Raw genomic sequence first — 16,700 nt, 5'->3', positions numbered from 1 at the left:
CCCCGCTCTGAACTCTGGTTGCGCTTTGGTTGGCTTTCTCTTATAGGTCTATTTTATCTGACTTGACTCAGCTTGACCTACTTGACTCAGCGGTTAGAGTATCGCTTTCATACGGCGAGAGTCATTGGTTCAAATCCAATAGTAGGTAAGCCTAAACCCCCGTTTTTGCCAGCATGACAGAAAGTACAGACTGACAGCAAGGCGCGTAGCGTTTAAGGTTCTGAGGTTACGATGAATGCAAGTGAGCTGAGGCTCGTCTTCATCCTCATATATTCACCGCTTCCGCGCCTCTATACTCTTCAGAACCACCTCATTTAAACATAGTTCTTTCTTGCAGGTTCTGATTTATCAGAATCGGAATTTTGAACCACCAAGGTGATGTTAATCAACGGTCGCTTCCCCGGAGGCACATCCGGCGGTCTCTCATCCGGAGGAACCGGTATTACAGATTCCCGACCCAAACGACGACCTTTTTCCTTAGTCCGGATCAAATTCCGGATGTGGATGTGGACGCCCTTATCGAAGCTGGCTATGATAACATACATTTTGCGATTGAACAAATACATTTATTTGTTCTTGCAGAACCTTTGGAACGTTTATTTCATAAGTTATCTTGAAGATAACTTATTCAGCAGCTCTTACTTAAACTGAAATATCTCAATGAGGTATTCTACGATCTATTATTTGGTTAACACTTAGAGTTCTTCAATTTCTAGACTGTAAACTAAATGGATTTTCGAAAAATGGGTAGGTTCTGAGGTCACGAAGAAATTGCTTTAGCGGCTGTTGGTCTCTTTTGTTCTTCTGAGTCTTTTTTTACCATGAGCTGATCCCATTGCGTAGTTGAACCTTCGGTGGGAGGAGGCTCTGAAGTCAGACTGGAGGGGCCCCCAGTTTGGAATGTAGGTGTCGAGAATGGAACCGAGGTTATGGGAGTAAGTGGAGTTGGGCAGGCTACTCTCCAGGGCCTCATCGATAGATAGATGGAATGGCAAAAGACACACAGAAAGTATCTTCCTCGTAACTGAATTCATTCCGAACTTCATTGCCTCCACTTTTCCGATTAAAATTGGAAAGGATTTACATTCGGTGGCTTGAGCGTGCCCCAGAAAAATTGGTTGAGAGACGAGGTTACGAAGTTATTAGCATCACCTTCCCCTGCGCTAAAAGCATTTTGACAGGCAGATGACGATGTGAACCTAACTCTGATACCATGACACTATAAAGGATCAAAGGCCGGCATGGCTGGTTATAAGTCATGGTCCATGAAGGACCCTCTATGTTCATGATCGTAGAAAGGATCGATTTTGCATTGAACTCTATAAACCCTTCTCTTGAGAAAAAGTCAAACTTTTGTTCATTTCTTTACATCTAAATGATTTACTTTACTTTTCGTTGTTGCTTTGTTTTTTTATTTCTTTTCTTTGACTTCTTTGCTGGATAACGTTGATTAGCGCTACGCGCCTTATCCGTGTTCTTGCAGAACCTTATTTTTCTTTCTTTAATCCTATCCTCTTCTTCATCTTCATCTTCATTATCCGTTGCGCGCTACGCGCCTTCATTTACTTCGCCGCTCCGTCGCTTCTGCCCCCTCGCGCCTTCTGCATTTTAATCTGACTTCGTAACATGAATCTTCATTGACTTCGTAACATGAAGATCAAGATGAATTGACTTCGTAACCCGCTCGTAAGCCCCTTCGGATAACCTCAGAACCTGAAAAGTGCAAAAAGATTCTAGGTTCCGAAGGTTCCGACGGAGGAATGCGATCTCAGGTAAGAATGGAGGAGGGCTTTAGGCATTGACATGGCCTCGAGAGGGCCAATGCGCCTTTGTCCCCCCATAGGGACACGATCTCACAACTGGCACGGTAGCGGGGGTTTGGACTTTTCCTTGTCCGGAATGCGGGCCACTAGTCCCTACAGGGGACGCGCTTTTACCCCATCTAAAAGAAGGGTTTTTCCAGTACCGACTTGGGATAGCAATCTTTCTTTGCCCCGGCCTCCTGACCCGGAGGTTATCTGAAAGATAAGTATTCCCGAGGTGCTGCACTATGCTTCCGGAAAGGTTTGAGTCTCCTAATGGTTTGAAAGGCTCCTTCATTTATGTGAAAAATAACATAACCTTACTTACAACTTACACTTTTGTTCTTCAAGAATCACTATTCTTTCTATGCAAAGATTGGTGACGGACGGGACATGAATCTGAAGAAGAAGAAGTCAATTTATTTCATAACCTTCGGAGTCTGATGAGGGCAGAATCCATTCAAAGTCCATTTGGATGAAATTTTGGTATACAAGACATTTGAATCCATTCTTTCAGAACCTTACTTACAACATTTGAAAAATAACATAACCTTACTTACAACTTACACTTTTGTTCTTCAAGAATCACTATTCTTTCTATGCAAAGATTGGTGACGGACGGGACATGAATCTGAAGAAGAAGAAGTCAATTTATTTCATAACCTTCGGAGTCTGATGAGGGCAGAATCCATTCAAAATCCATTTGGATGAAATTTTGGTATACAAGACATTTGAATCCATTCTTTCAGAACCTCATCAGACTCCGAAGGTTATGAAATAAATTGACTTCTTCTTCTTCAGATTCATGTTACGAAGTGATTTTGATTCATGTTACGAGCACGTTCTTCCGTGCTCGTAGGAAGAACGTGGGTACCGTGATTAGCATCACCTCAGAACCTGCTCCATCTAAAATACAAAACAATAGGGACAGCCGGAAAAGTCGTTTCGTATCTTGAATAAAGTAGGTTGGATCAGGCGGAGGTCTCGTCTCAGAATCCGATATTCACTTCGGCATATCGCACTGAGTCCCAACACAAGATCCATCATATCTTAAGTCCGGGATTGGACGTCGTCCTGTGTACAGTGAAGAGGTTTCGAAGAAAAGGTCCGGGCTATTGTTAGTGCTACAAGCAGCTTCAAAGCCGGAGCGTGCGAGGTTCTTTATTTCATTTCTTTCAGCTCCATTCAGATTCATCTTCATCGCTCCCGCTCACTCGCGCCTGCTCATAAGCACCTAAACGCTCGCTCACTCGCGTCTTCATCCTCATATATTCACCGCTTCCGCGCCTTGCTCATAAATTCGCCCCCGCTCGTAAACTCGCGCCTTGCAGAATTATCCGTGATTGGCATCACCTTTAGCTAAGACTCGGTAGTCCAACGTCCAAGAGCTGCTAGTAGAAGATAGGCATGCCCTTCTAATTCAAAGTCCTTCACTGCCCTCATCAATGACATCCAAATGTCTTGTATACCAAAATTTAAAACCAATGACATCCAAATGTCTTGTATACCAAAATTTCATAAGGTGACTAGTAAGAAATTAAAAATTGAACGATCAATGTGTTCATTTTTTGTACTACGAAGAAATAAAAATATGCATGATAAAAAATGACATATACCTGGAATCCCCACACTACCATCGTTCATCTACATTTTCTTCGTCTAAATCCTCTCCCACTAATTCGGCCCCTTCAATCTCAGGTAATGACTCTACAATGTTGCTTTCTAGTTGTTGTCTCAACCAACATTTTAGAGTCATCAGTATGGACATGTTCTCCGCCAAAAGTCGTTAACGTTTATACATGAAAATTCCATGTCCAAGGGAGAAGATGCGTTCAACTGGTGCACTGGATGCACATACAGAAAGAAAATATCGTGCCAAAAGAGAGAGCTTAGGGAATCTCTTACTATCGTCGCCTTGCCACCATAGGAGAGCATTGGTTGACGCATGAGACATTTGTAGGTAACTCTGTTACTCATCGTCCACGGATGGAGTGACATATTCTTGTCGCGATAACACCTATGCAAGCCCCATCTTGATAAACGGTATGTAGCTCTCATCCATCCTGGCTTCCTCGTCATGATTCATGCGTTGTTGTTGACTCAATCTATTGCCTCCAATGTTGTCCTCATCCATCAAATTTGTGACTTCCTCCTCATTAACATCGTTCAGAAGTCTATGCACATATGCCACCAAGGTGTCACGTTCTTCTCGAGCAATGGAGTCTAACTTAATATGTGGGTCGACAAGTAATGCAACCGAGAAGGTAGTATTTCCTCGAACGCGAAGCTCGTACTTGGACAGTTTTGCTCTCATGGGTCTATACATGATTTGGATGGAGGCGCGTTGTTCCATCGTGAGGACAACACCGTCTGGGAAAAGGTGTCCTTGATCTATGGCATAAATATGTTCACGAAGGTGTTCATCAAGGACTCAGAGCAATGATAAACTATTGCCGCTGTTGCACGTTTTGAGCTGCAAACAATATCTGACGCTTCACGGAAAGGCTTTAAAGTTCGAGCAAAGTGTGCCAAATTGCCACTCATGTTCATCGGTCACAAAGTTTTTCTCGGCAGAGCTCTCTAGCTAAAAATTGCCATCTTATACAACACCTTTCTCTTTTGATACGTGACTTGCAACATTTCATGCGTGTAGTTCCATTTAATCTTCACATCGAACACTAATTTTATAGTATTCAGCATCTTTAGTTGCGTACATCATTGGACATAGCTCCTCTGTCTTTCATCCAAAGAACGAACAGCTGCAATAATTTAACACACTCATGTAACCAGATCTCCAAAAGAGGCAGATCGTTCAACCCATCAGCTTTTGATTCTTACTCCCTGTCCATAAGCACCGCTGCCTCATCGGGTGTAAGTGGAGGCCGAATGCCTTCAAACCATCGTGCACTGCAAGGTTTATGAAATGCGCAATACAAGCCATGTGCCAGTTTCGATCAAAGTTGGGATTCACTTTATGTACTACATTAGTCAATGATGTAATCATCGATATATTGTTCCTTGCGTTGTCCGTCTTAATAGCAGTAACTTTCTTCCCCAGGCCAAAGTTGACCAACAACTCTAAAAGAAGTTGTGCAAGGCAACTCCCCCTGTGTGGACCATCAATTTTCTTTACATCAAGAACACGTTCTTCAAGTCTCCGTTCCTTTGTGACCCAATGCACATTGATTCCCAATAAGGGAATCATATTTTTACTTGTCCATGCATCTACTGTTAGGCAAACACTTCTAACATTTGATAGTGAGCGTTCCAGCTTTTGCTTCTCTCGCCGAAAGAAGGCCTTTGTGTACTCACGAATGGTCTTCGAGCATTATATTCTAATCTTATGTTGTGCACAATAAAGCAACACGTCTCTAAAACTTTTATCGTTAATGATGGACCACGCTTGGTCAATGAGACATAGAAATCTGGTGAGCATCTCCTTTGTTCTCCCAAACGTGATACCTAGTAAGAAGGTATTGTGCCCCCAGGGCGAGCCCAACATTCCAACAATAGGCGGTTGACTTCCAAAGTCAGTTCCTCATTTGACACTGGGACTTGTTTACCTTTCAGCCGATCGTGCAACTCCTGATGTCTCTTCTGCTAGTGCCTCCAAAACATTGTTGTTGTCCCCATATGGTTTATCTCAATAGTTGTAATTCGTGTAGGGTTGTTCTCCTGGCACAATGAAAATATTACGTAGCCTCTGATTCTCGCCCACGATGCTTTCTCTGTAGTGTTATTCGAGTAGTTGAGCTTGATTCTCATCTACGATTACGGTCTTGTGCCATTTCAGCATTTGCATTCATCTGATTTGAATTTCTGCCTACTTGAGCTTCGTCAACGTTCATATAGGACAAGCTTTTCCTACATGTATCCTTTAAGAATAAAGAATAACGCAGTTGATCATGTATTGCATCACTCCGCATTATGTACTTGTTAAAATTACCAGTGAATTAATCAGCGCATGATTCAGAATATGCACTAGAATTAGAATAGCAAACAAATAGCAACTCAAAGAAATATATAAGTCATTCTGTAAATTAGAATCTAACAATACACGCAATAAAGTACCTTACGTAGTTAGCCGGAGGAGGATGCCTTGCCGAAAGGAGTGAATGTAGATCAAGAGCCTCTAGCTTGCTGGACGCATGAACGAGAGAATGATAGAATGAGAGGGATAAGTTGGACACGTTGGGCGAAGGGAACTAGAGGGAGAAGGGGCAGGGGTTCTGACGGGGGTGGGAGAAAGGGAGAATGGAGAGTGTCAGAGGGAGGACTTGGGTACAATGTATTGAACAATCATTCGTACACTGGAGCAAGCATAATTTAAATTCACCATTTAACACATGCTGAAGTATAACACCAATTTGGACATGTGCATTCTTTATTCGATGGACGATGTTTCTGAAGAACCACGTAGATTCACGGAAGAACAAGTAACCCATGGAGATTCATCGAAGCACAATCAAACACAGTTCATGAACATACCGTTAGGAGCCGGGCAGCAAACAACCACAAATGATCGCCCCCAAGGTTCTTCACAATGCTTTCCAGAAGATAGGGCGATGGTAGCTTCTGATCGACAATAACAAACACCAAACAAATAACTGAAATAAGATATTACAAAATTCCTTTAAGCCCTAACACCACAATCTAAATCTCTTCTTCACAACGAAAAAAGAAAAATTCTGGCAATGAGAATTATGAGCAAATCAAATTTGTGCATCCTTAAATGATATGTGACAGCACACAATAATGCGGTCCTAACTATCAGAAATTGTTGAAAATTTGCAGATTACCAATAGCGAACAATCCAACCCCTAATAGAGTGTGATTGTTAGATATTGATCTTTACTGATAGCGGAGTATAAATTGAAATATATATTATATATATTATTATATAAATTGATATATAAATTGAAATATATATTATATGTCCCATATTAGTATGGGACATATAAATGTGTAAGTTGATTATGTAGCTTTCATCTTCTCATTTATATGAATCAAATTAATTATGGTTAACTTAATTAACTAATTAATATCCAATTAAGTCAAGCGTGCTGGAGTCATCACAATGCTCGAGTTGCAGTTATAAATTGATGTGCTGTTGTGTACGCATAATCTAATCAGACAAATATAAGACAGTTTAGGACTACTAAGATTATGAGCAAAATGAAAGAAACCCAGAATTGTTTGAACGATAGGCGAAATCACACAATAATGCGGTCCTAACAAACATAATTTTTCAAAATTCGCAGGCTACCAATCCGAGCTAACGATCCAAGCCCTAATCGAACATTCAAACCTCTTAATCTGAAAGATCAAATATACCTAATCCTGTGAATCTTAATCTGAAAAAAACTGATAACTTACGGAGAGCGAAAATCAGATTGCAAAAGTGGCAAAAGTAAAAAACTAATAACTTTCGGATAGAAAATCGGAGCCCACGTCCACTATACGGTTGCAGATGGCGTTGGCGATGCATTCAGCAAACTGCCGCTGCTGCCCAGCAATGATTATGCTTCGGCGATAATGGCGGGGAAGCTGGGTGGTGTAATAGGGGGGGGGGGGGGGATGGCCGAATTTTGGGGGGGGTGGGGGCGGGGGGTAACATGGATGCATTGGGAATCTAACCTGTTCGCAAACGGCTTATCTGTTCGCGAACCATTTGCGAACATGCTCGTGTCGACTTTTTCCTGTTTGTGTTCGTGTTCATTCGTTCGCATGTTTACGAAGAAACGAAATTTTATTCCCAACCCTAATCGCGATATAACACATAATTTAGAGTATTATAAATACTAACCTTGTGGTAACGTTTGATTTTCTGAAAACAAGAGTATTAAGATCTTCTTTTGGCGTCTCTCTCTCCCTCTCTCTCTCTCTCTTTTCGCTCCTTCCCTTTCTCTCCCTCTCATTTTCTTTCTTCCTTGTTCATGTTCCAGACAGTCGCATAGAAGAATCTTAATGTCAGATCGCTCGTTCATTTAAAAAGAGAAATTTGATGAAGATGGCGAGGATAAAGCCGAGAGCGCAAAACACAGGGTTCACCGAAAAAGGATTAGACGATGGTTCAAGATTTCCTGCATCACTTCGTGGCCATTACTATGTTCTTGTAAACGCCACTGTCTACTATTCATGAACAAGTTCATCCTGTTAATATTTTTATACATTAGTCACGTATAGACTGAATGATCAAGGGTTCTTATTCGTTATAGTATTTTGGAAGCATGCGATATTCTTTTTGGTGATAATAATCGCTAGTTTAAAAAAACGAGGACCTGAGCAAGATATTGATTTTGGCTAATACAATTTCCACCACGAATTAATTGATTTCAGCAGTATGCGTTTTTAGCGGAGCAGGAGGGGAGGAGAGATCGTTAGATAACAAGAGGGACCGACAGAGAAAGATAAAAGAAGGAGACACATGCAAACAGAGTGACCCAAAGACAGACACAAACAAGGAGCGAGAGACAAGAAGAGATGAGGACACGAATGTAATAATGAAAACAGATGGTACATGAGAGAGTTGAAGGGGCAAGGGCATTAAGTATAGAGAGAGAGAGAGAGAGCAAGAGACAGAGAGAGAGAGAGAGAGAGAGAGAGAGAGAGAGAATGAGGGAGCGAGAGAGCGACCGACAGAGAAAGAGAAAGAGGGAGAAATAAAGACGAAGAGAGAGAGACAGAGACGGAGAGGCAAACAGAGAGAGGAAGAGAGAGACAGAGACAGAGAAACGAAAAGACAGAGAGAGAGACAAAGAGATTGAAAGAGAGTGAGCGTAAAGTCAGAGTGACGATGAGAGAGGAGTAGACAAAGAGAGGGACAGAGGCAGAAAGACATAGAGAGAGATAAAAATAAATTGTACCACAGGTAGTTGGAGGGATAACAGCGCTAGATAGGTGGAAAAAAACGAGGAGAGAGATGGAGACACCGAAGAGCTTGATAGATTGACAGAGAAAGAGAACAATACCGGGAATAGGAAGGACCGGAGAGCTGTATGGTTAAGAAGAAAGAGACATAGATATATAGATGCAGAAAGAGGTGCAGGGACAGCCGAAATAGATAAGGGCGGAGCATCCCAAATGTCAACCTAATACGGATCGCCCAAACACTTCAGCCATGGGCAGCTGCGTCGTCCGTCACCGGCGTTCGCGCTCTGAAGTTGACTAAAGTACACGGTGAACTTCAATAACCCGAGAGGCCATCACGGAGCAAAGGAAGACCGCCACAAATCGCAACATGGAAGAAGAAAAGCAAGTCCCTCATTAAACGTTCTCTCAGCTGTCTTGACGCGCTTCATGCCTCTCCACAACCTATGTAAAGCCCTCGCCATTCTCCTTCGTGTACAACAGCCGAAGTTTGAATCAGCAGCAAGGAAGTAGCAGCCATGGCAGCAAAGTCGCTCCTCCTCGTTCTTCTTGTGGGCCTCGTCTGCGCGTCCAGCGCAGGGAGCTGTCCGCCGGCGACCAGACCGTAAGGGCGGCAAGTGGTTTTCCAGGGTTACCATACTCCTGGGTGCGGTGGCTACTACGGAGGGCTGCCCGGCTACGGCGGCGGATATGGCGGAGGCCGGCGGCGGGTGCAGCGGAGGTTCTGGCGGCGTCGGCGGAGGGTGCGGTGGTGGGTATGGCGGGGGCCGGAGGTGGAGTGCGGCGGGGAGCTGGCCGGTTCGGGAGGAGGATTCGGCGGCTACAAGGCAGCTACTGCCGCCAAGGAGTCGCCATGAGCTCAACATTTGCTGTCTGTTCGGAGTTGTTGTACGTCGCTACGTCAATGATGTGTGCGTTAGTGTTTATTAGCCCTTCGGAGTTATTGGCTTCTGTGAAGACGTAAGGACGACGTTTGAAGAATGTCTAATGCAGGTATCAATGAAGACATTTTACACAAATGAAATCATGGGAACTTCTGTCTTGTGCGGGTGAGCCTGCTCGCGGCGCTCTGCTCGCTGCGTTGCTGCGCTGGCGAGCCTGCGTGGCGCTGCTGGCGTGTGAGCCTGCTCGAGGTGCTGATTCGCGCGAGCTTGCTCGCTGCTTGGATTGCTGGCAACCTAGGCTGAGGCCTGTGTTGCTAGCAGTTGGAAATTCTGCAGGAAGGATTTCACGGCGGATGCGAGAACAATGAAACTTTTGCTAGACAGAATGGAAAGCGATTCAATCAACTATGGGATTGAAATCAAACGTAACCAAAGGAAAACCAGAAATTGGAAATGCTGGAGACACAGCTTGTGATCTTCAGCCCAACCCTGATTGTCTTAGAAGGGAGAAGAAGATTGTACCAAAACCGAAACGCTCACGCCTCCTTGTGTCACTCCTTCCGGGCAAGGCAGCGATCGTCGTGCTCTAGCTACTCCTCAGCTTGCTTCTCTCCCAGCTCCAATGCTCATCAGCCTTGGAGGGTCTGCAGAAATCCTTTCTCTCCAAGCCCTAACTTCCTTGAGAGAACTTCTGGACAACCTAAACTCCTCTCTCAAGAGAGTATTTATAGGTTTTCTCTTAAGTCATGCCTAGGGCATTTTAGTAATTTTGCCACTTCAAATTTTTGCCCACTTCTCTTGATCCTCCTCTCTTCCTTGATCTTCTTAACCTGTTTCTGAATGTTCACTAGCCATAAAATGTTAAATATATTCCACTTGATTCAAAGAATCAAGTGGGGTTAGTGATTTCATAAAACAATACATATGCATGAACTTAGCATGAATTCACAAGATAATTGTAATGAATTTAAACGTAAGAACTTGATTATTTGATGACATATTTTAGCGTCATCAAACACCCCCAAACTTAGATCGTTACTAGTCCCTTAGTAATGACATGCAGGTGAGAATAAAAGATGATCTCAAGGTGAATTTTGACTTCCGATAACTTTGATTCATGCTCTTCTCAAGGAGTATTTTAAGCAATTAAAATTGACCAGCGTAGAAGAAATTTAGGATCTATCTCAGCCTTAGACCTCAACTAAGTGCACATGATCTATGGAGTACATATAGTAAGTACATAGTATATGGAATAAGATCGAGTTAACACCCCAAGCGCACTACTGAACGAGGCGTAGAGAGTGGTATTAATGCTAGCTCAATACTATGGCTATAGTAGCATCGGCTCAAACACATTGGAGACAGCTTTTCCACCTTTATTTTATTTGGTATTTGCTGCTTGTTGGTCATTTTTGATGACAATCAACTTTAGTACTATGATGCAAGCTTTTGCTTGTTTATGCAGTGCAGCTTTCACTTTATAGTTTGGTGGCGCTTATCCACTACCCATGTGCCGTCCTTAGTAGACCGGCAGCTTATTTCCCCGACGAAGTTATGTATCCTTCATGGGTCAGGGAGCTTCACTCACGTCATAATAATACTGCCAATGAGCTAACACTAACCCTACTCTCCACTAAAGCTAAAACATTTCATGCATGTAAGTGCTAACTCAACCCGAGGTGGATGGTGAGGTGAGAGAAGTATAATGGTAATAGATATGACTGTAGTGGTATGGATCGTAGTGCACCTAGCTAGGCTTACTTCACCTAGGCTTCCCTAGCTGGCCACTCTTGCATTTCTACCCTTTTGAAAAGAATCGAATTATCATGCATATCATTGGACAATCATCTCCTAAGATCATCAAATATCCATGGGTTGTGAATGCAAAAACGGAAAAATTTTCATGGATAGTGCATGTAAATGTACTCCCCCCCCTCTCAATAAAAGGCATGTTCCTACATGACAAATCATAAATGGGAGAAAGGAATACCAAACCATGGAAGGAAGGGCGGCGATCAGCATGCGTGTTGTCCACTGACGTGTGAGGTGGGCGTGGATCGGAGTGGCTGCACGAGAACAGAAATAAAAGCAGAAAACAAAAAACAAAACAAGGAAACTAACCAAGCAGAGAGAATATGAAATGTAGTAAAAACAAAAACTAGTCGGATCATGAGCTATCATGCGATGGCTTTCTAACGTAATATTCATGGGGCTGTGAAGATCTTCTTCTTCTAAGTAGGGTTTGAACCGTTGCCCGTTCACAGTGAATCGTCTTTGAGACGTAGGATCTAAAATTGTAATGGCTCCATTCTCAAAAACCTGCTGAACAAGGAAGGGACCATCCCATCGCGTTTTCAATTTACCTAGAAAGAGTTTTAGTCTAGAGTTGTAAAGCCATACTTTTTGATTCTCCACAAAAATTCTTCTCCTCAAGCTCTTGTCATGAAACATCTTCATCTTGGCTTTATAAATCTTCGAATTTTCATAAGCCTCGTTTCTTAACTCTTCCAACTCATTCAATTGAAGAAGTCTATGCTTGTCGGCTCTATCCAAATCTAGGTTGAGTTTTCTAATAGCCCAAAGGGCCTTGTGTTCTAACTCAAGTGGTAGGTGACAAGCTTTGCCAAAGATAAGGCGGAAGGGAGACATGCCGAGAGCCGTTCTGTAAGCTGACCTACAAGCCCACAACGCCTCGTCTAGCTTCCTAGACCAATCTTTCCCATCTGGACGCACTATTTTCCTCAAAATTTTCTTCACCTCTCTATTGCACAATTCAACTTGTCCATTGGCTTGAGGATGATATGGGGTAGTGACTCGATGATGGACACCAAACTTTTTGAGGAGATTCCTAAAGTTGTAATTTGTCAAGTGTGAACCTCCATCGCTAATGATCGCTCGTGGGCATCCATATCTATAAAAAATGTGTTCTCAATAAAATTGGTCACTACCTTACTGTCATTGGTTTTGGAGGGAATGGCTTCTACCCATTTGGAGACGTAGTCAACAGCCATCAAGATGTATTCATAACTGTTAGAACTAGGAAATGGACCCATAAAATCAATTCCCCATAAATCAAATATTTCTACTTCTAAGATGGGTTGTAGGGGCATTCTATCTTTCCTATTGATATTGATGGATGCTTGGCATGCTAAACAACTGTTATAAAATTTCTGCGCGTCATGAAATAATGTAGGCCAAAAGAAACCCGATTCAACAATCTTATGAGCTGTTACCTTGGCCGAGTAGTGATCCCCTCCTGGTTTTGCGTGGCAGAATTCTCGGATGCTTCGTTGCTCGCTCTCGGGGACGCATCGTCGGAGAATTTGATCTTGTCCTTGGTGAAACAGCTCCAGATCTTCCCAAAAATAAAATCGCGCATCCTTGAGTAGCTTTTTCCTCTCGTAGGAAGTCCAACCTGTAGGCATTTGTCCTGAAACTAAAAAATTGACAATATGTGCATACCAAGGAACGAATGTTCCTTGTGCAGTTAGGACAAATTCATCAGGAAATGCATCATTAATTTGTTCAGGTGGGGCGCCTATGATTCGTGAGAGATGGTGGGCTACTACATTTTCACACCCTTTATTATCTTCAATTTCCAAATCAAATTCCTGTAATAAAAGCACCCATCTAATCAATCTCGGTTTAGCCTCTTTCTTCGTTAACAAGTACCTAATAGCGGAATGATCACAATAAACAGTTATTTTACTACCTAGTAAATAGGACCTAAACTTTTCTAAAGCGAAAATAATTGCCTGCAGCTCCTTTTCGGTGGTGGTGTAATTCAGTTGTGCATCCACTAAGGTCCTGGTGGCGTAGTAGATCACCACGGGTTTCTTATCAATTCTTTGGCCTAACACTGCACCTACTGCAAAATCGAGCGTCGCACATTAGTTCAAAAGGAAGGGTCCAATCGGGCCCTTGCAGGATAAGCGCATTAACCAAAGCTTCTTTCAATTTATAAAATACATCTTTAGCCTCTAGTGTTAGTTCAAAATCATTATTTTTAGACGATAAAAGGTTTGTAAGAGGTTTAGAAATTTTAGCAAAATCAAGGATAAAACGTCTATAGAAACCCGCGTGGCCGAGAAACCCTAAGGGTTTTTAGGTTGGTTGGAGGTGGAAGGCCCTGGATGATTTCAATTTTGGCCTTGTCCACTTCCAATCCACGGTTGCTGACCGTATGTCCCAGCACTACTCCCTCCTACACCATGAAATGAGATTTTTCCCAACTTAGGACAAGGTTGGACTCAATGCACCTCTTCAATACTTTGGTGAGGCTTAGGAGGCAGTTCTCAAAGGTAGATCCAAATACTGAAAAATCATCCATAAATATTTTTAAACATTTGCCTACTAAATCAGAAAATAGGGCATTCATACATCGCTGAAATGTGGCGGGGGCATTGCATAACCCGAAGGGCATACGCCTAAAGGCATATGTTGTCTTCTCTTGATCATCAGGATGGATGTTTACTTGGTTGTATCCTGAATAACCATCAAGAAAACAAAAATATTGCTGCCCTGACAGTTTTTCTAGTATCTGATCTATGAAGGGTAGTGGGTAGTGATCCTTCTTTGTCGCCTTATTTAATTTCCCGTAATCAATGCACACCCTCCACCCTATGGTCAATCTTTTCTGCACCTCTTCCCCTTTTTCGTTCACTTCTACGGTAATTCCAGATTTCTTTGGTACCATGTGTATAGGACTCACCCATCTACTGTCGGATATAGCATAAATTATTCTTGCATTCAACCACTTAATCACTTCTTTCTCAAGAACTTCTCTCATGTAAGGGTTGAGTCTCCTTTGATGCTCTCTACAAGGTTTTGCTTCCTCTTCTAAAAATATCCTATGTTCACAGATCAAAGATGGAATTCCTCTAATATCATCAAAGGTTCAACCTATGGCATTTCTATGCTTCCTAAGTACCACTAGCAAGTCCTTTTCCTGTTCAGAGGATAGTGATGAAGATATGATTACTGGTAGGATTTTCTGCTCATCTAGATATGCATATTTGAGGGATGAGGGCAAAGGTTTCAGTTCGGGCCCTACCTCTACCGAAGGGTCTATGATCTCTCCTCTAGCTCTCTACCCTATACTTGTGACAAGTATTCTTTAACCACATCCTCTCCTTCATCTTCGGCACACAAATTTAACTCCTCATTGCTTCCTACAGGACATTTCATCATTTTCGATATATCCAGTTGAACTCTCTCCTTTCCAATTTTAAACTCAACCGTCCCCTTCTCCCAATCCATAATCGTTTTTGCCGTAACCAAGAATGGTCTACCTAAGATGATAGGAGCTAAACTAATGTCTCCCGATATCTTTACATCTGTCACTATAAAGTCTACAGGGATTTCACAATTCTCTACAGTGATCATGACATCGGTTAACCTTCCCTCGGGTTGCCTAACAGTGCCGTCAGCTAAGAGTAGGTCCATATGAATTTCCTCCAACTCTCCAAACCCACGCTCCTCATATAATGCCATCAGAATGATACTTATGCTTGCTCCCGTATCTAATAAAACTTTAGAGAAGGTGTTTCCTCCTATTTCGCATGTAATGAAAGGGGCTCCGGGGTCTCTCATTTTGATAGGGATGGCATTAAGAATGCTAGAGGCATTTTCAGATAATTTAACCACTTCCCTAGGCTTCTTAATGGTGCAAGAGTCCTTAAGGTACTTCTTTAGGGAAGGTGCACACCTAAGCATATCTTCGACAGTAACAGTCATGGTGGCTTTTCTAAAATTCTCTAACAGTCGGTTTTCATAATCAAATATCGGTTTTTCTATTTAAAGCGGAAGGGTAGGGAACGTGCTGACCACTCGTGGATGGTCGAGGCTCCTCCACGGAGGGGGGGTCCTCTCCTTCTTGCTGTTTTGGTTCGGTTCCTTCTTAGAATTCTCTATAGAAGTCCGATAGGGATCCTGAAGTTCTTTCCCATTTCTCAATTTTGAGATGGCTAGAACCTCAGGATCATCTCTATTAAATCTCATCATGAATGGAATGCTGCACATGATGCAAGTTGCATGGATTGATGGACGGTTTCGTGGGAAGTTTATAAGATGTGCAAGGAGAATCTAACGGTATACCTTGGTGTTCAGGTTGGACAGGTCAGAGGCTTTCTAGCATCTTCCTCATCTGCTCTTCAGCATCCAGCATTTGCTTCGTTTGAAACTCCATCATCACTTGCATCCGCATCTCCATTTCCGCCCGCAACTTTTGATTTTGCTTTTCGATCATATCTAAAATGACGGGAGTTAATGTGAAGAAATCAGGTTGAGTTTGAGATGAAACCTGATACTGTTATGGAGGCCTGTGCTGGAATTGTTGTCTCTGCTGGAACGGGGGTTGAGCTGCCGGCTTGTTTTCTTGGTGGAAGGCCTCTCCGTTTTGGAAATTTGACCGCTTTTGACCCGCCCACGGTTGTTGCGGCTGGTTGAAAGCCTTCACCTCTTCTTCCATGGCTTGGCAAGCTCCATCTTCATGTTCCCTGCTAAAACAGAGAGAGAAGATCTTAGCTTTAATGATGGGAGAGTTACCTAGGAAGACATTCTTCAAGGTAGAGGTGAGCTCCTCCAATTTCTGGTTGGTCTCCCTTAGGCCCGCTTGTAGCTCTCCCTCCTTGGCGTTGACCTGCAGAACTCCTGCTCTCTTGGCCTGCACATTCCTCCCATTCTGATTGGCTCCAATCTCCTGCAAATCAGTTTCTGCAACTCTCTCCAAAATATCAAAAACTTCATCCTCATATGCAGTATAAAACGTTCCACCCGTGGCGAGGTTTACCTTGTTTTTCATAAAATCAGAGAGAGACTCATAAAATATCTGAGCTAGTTGATATTGTTCAATTCCATGGTGAGGGCACTTCCTCAACAAATCATTGAACCTCTCCCATGATTCACTAAACGCCTCACCATCATGAGGATGGAAGTTGTGGATTTCCCTTCTATAAAAGTTAGTTTTGGAGAGCGGGTAAAATTTCTGCAGAAATTTTCCCTGCATCTCTTCCCATGAATTAAAAGTGATTCCTAAATTGCGGTAACAGGAAAATGCTTTATCTTTTAAGGTTAGAGGAAAATATTTCATTTTTACAATTTCTGTAGATATCCCTGGAACGTTTTGAGATGAACACCTAATGTG

At 42.7% G+C, this 16,700-nt stretch overlaps 1 pseudogene; it reads left to right on the top strand.

Annotated features, from left to right (window-relative positions):
- Positions 1-16,407: 16,407 nt before the first annotated feature.
- LOC144701568 (small nucleolar RNA R71) lies at positions 16,408-16,486 on the top strand (annotated as a pseudogene).
- The last annotated feature ends 214 nt before the right edge of the window (positions 16,487-16,700 follow it).

Source organism: Wolffia australiana, chromosome 3 (assembly GCF_029677425.1).
Source record: "Wolffia australiana isolate 7733 chromosome 3, ASM2967742v1".
Taxonomy (NCBI): Eukaryota; Viridiplantae; Streptophyta; class Magnoliopsida; order Alismatales; family Araceae; genus Wolffia; species Wolffia australiana.
This window is presented reverse-complemented; position numbering and strand designations above follow the sequence as displayed.